The 2,868-nt window shown below is 37.4% G+C and overlaps 1 long non-coding RNA gene across 2 annotated transcripts; it reads right to left on the bottom strand.

Moving 5' to 3' along the window:
* Positions 1-384: 384 nt before the first annotated feature.
* LOC132156512 (uncharacterized) lies at positions 385-2,516 on the bottom strand. 2 transcript variants are annotated; one of them, XR_009437449.1, is made up of 3 exons: positions 2,417-2,516; positions 2,050-2,117; positions 385-1,960 (listed from the first exon to the last, which is right to left on the bottom strand). It is a non-coding gene; the product is annotated as an uncharacterized LOC132156512 (long non-coding RNA). The 2 variants fall into 2 exon arrangements; XR_009437450.1 differs by having other exon boundaries at positions 2,340-2,459.
* Positions 2,517-2,868: the final 352 nt, after the last annotated feature.

Genomic DNA, 2,868 nt, shown 5'->3' with positions numbered 1-2,868 from the left:
ACTTGGATCCAGCTTGGATTTACATTGTGAAAACTGATGCCTGTTAGGAAACATTTTAGTGATCATTTTAAACGTGACTGAAAGCTCCCATTGACTTCATCTAATCTTGATGGCACATGCCATAACAAAATCTCCATCTGCCTCACTAAAGATTTTCCTCTTAACTATGTTAATTCTCCCTCTCATCTCCACTTCCCCACTCTCTTTTCTTTACCCATCTGGGTTTTATAAGAGCCAGACCCCTATGGAAGCATATTAAAGCAACACAACATGAACGGCAGGAGAGGTAAATGGAAGGTAGTGAAGTCTTTTGAACCTCTGTTACATTATAACCCTCTTAAACACATCCAGCTGGCCAAAGTTCAGGGAAGACATAAAAGGAACTTTTGCGTGTTACCTCTGAGAATGATAATAGCCAAGTACCACTAAAACTACTGAGACACTTCACAATCAAAGGAATGACTCCCCACACGTATTACTGGCTGCTAATGGGAAGTCTATATGAATGAAAGCTCTATGTGGAAGGATGACCATCTCATAACACAGCCAACAGTCTTCGTAAAAGAGAGGACATTTTTTGTGAAAGCGATTAAACCCAATTAAACCAAGGTCAATTAAATTTCCTAAGAACAGGATTTGTACTAATTTCACATGACAAGGTCATCAATGTCATTTTGATGACAGTACAGAGGCTACAAGTAAAAAGGATAATGTCAGCCGCATGAAGCCCAGAGTTTGAGATTGCAGATGTAGTATCTATATCTTTATTCTCACACACTGCAAAACCACAGATCTGTTTGCATTAGCTTTGAGAATGTTGAAACCTCTAGTCTACTACCATATGGTCTGGTTTGGGATGTCTGCTTGGAAAAAGACAAAAAGAAAGATTAAAACAGAAAGGGGAGAGCAAGACAATTTGCATGTTGCTAGTGTGATGATAGACTCTATCGATGGTGAGTCTTTGCACGTATTGTGTGTGTCTGTGCATCTGTGTACGCAGTTTATGTTTGGGTCATGTGTTTTCTGTGGTTCCAGTGTGGAGCCTCTACCACACGCAGTAAATATGTGCTTTTGGTGGAACTGCAGGGTTTGAAGAATGCTCTCATGTGGTAGGGCCACTAACCACCATTGACAAGAGAGTCAGGAGTCTTTTTTCATCACTGCTGGCCGGTGACATATGAGGGACATGGAAGGTCTTTATATGGACAATGATTGCTGATTAGAAGCATAAATTTCTTTTTTTAAAAATTGACTTACTGAGCTCAGAATTTTGAATGGTAGTATATATAAAAATGATAAATATATATATATATATATTTTAAATATAAAAAATATCTATCCATCCACATCCCAACCATTCCTAAAGGACCCTTGGGTGGGTCACAATCATAAACATTAGCTTAAAAAAGTACAAAAACACTTATTTCTTACTTTGGGATCCATCAGAAGAATTTACAGAGCTGTAGGTGCTACATGCAGCCAAGAACTTTGATAAACCTCTCACCATTTAACTGTTATCATAGTTATTATGCTCGTTGGCAACATTAGCATTAAACTGATTAGTTTCAATAAAAGCTATTTTTCATAGTATATCGAAGTCCAAACTTAATTCCTTGAGATACAATCCCCTTTTAAAGGAACAAACATAGAAATGCATTCCCCAAACTGATATTTCCCAAAAGTGGAGAAAAATATATTTCTAGTTTAACAACCAATGCTGATTAGCAGTTGGTCCAAGATGAATGTCTCCACAGCCACAACATCCAGAGATGGATGTGAATGGAAAAAAAAGGTGGGAATGAAAGAAAACATATGGGGGAAAGTGGGGATTCATAACCAATGCCAAATACAACACTTGTACTGATAAGCTCTCGGTGTGCTTTGTGAATTCATCAATAAAATTTCTACTTCAGAACGTCAGGTCTGCCAAAAGGAATGAGAATTTGTTCCAGCTTCACCCCTAAAGATAAAACATACAGACATTTTTTAAGCATTACCTGATACGTCTATCAGTAAACCTCTAGCATGTCAACTATGTGAATACATTACCCAGACATCTTGGAGAATGGAGAATGAAAAACTGTGCTTGGAGTAGCTGACCTTGTGTGCCAGAGGTTCTGGGAAATGAACGCAAAAGGTGAGATAAAGCCCAGCCTTTGTGTATGTGACTGATGCCACACAGTGAGACAGTGCTAAGAGATGAAAGCAGTGGCCTTCTCCCCACACATGGAATATTACACCAATGTGATCATATTTGTGATCGCTATCAGTGTTTGGATTAGACCCAGGAAATGCAGATAAATTTAATTTTTTGGATGTCGTGAAACCATGTCAATTACCCGCAGATCTTGTTCACAACATATCTTGAACATTTCAGTCTTGATGCTCTTTTAGAATTAAAATGAATATGAAGTACCTGTGTTTGTATGCTTTGTACCATGCATACTGTCAGAACATTGAACTTCTCTGTGTGTGTTTTTTCCCTGTGACCCAGTTTCTGTCTCCTTGATTGTTGATTAGTTCCCAGGTGTGTCTCCTTAGTTCCCTCATTATCCTGTCTTTATAAGCAATGTCCTTTCAGTTCATTTTTGTTGGGTTTTCAAGTTACGTACGTGTGTCTTCCTCCTGTTCCCCATGTTGGCTTTACCCCTGTGTTGAATTAATAAAGACTCTTTTGATTATTAAAAATAAATAGAATTTTAAGTAGAATTAAAATTAGTTGAATCTCAAAATTCATATATTCTAAGTGAAATTTGAAACAAGAAAAAAGGAACGTTTGTCAGGACAAGCCCTGAATATCGGCTTGACAGCTTCATTTGACAATAAGCTTAGTTTAAAAGTTGAACAATTCTTAATGTTTTAGTTTTA

Source organism: Carassius carassius, chromosome 14, assembly GCF_963082965.1.
Source record: "Carassius carassius chromosome 14, fCarCar2.1, whole genome shotgun sequence".
Taxonomy (NCBI): Eukaryota; Metazoa; Chordata; class Actinopteri; order Cypriniformes; family Cyprinidae; genus Carassius; species Carassius carassius.
This window is presented reverse-complemented; position numbering and strand designations above follow the sequence as displayed.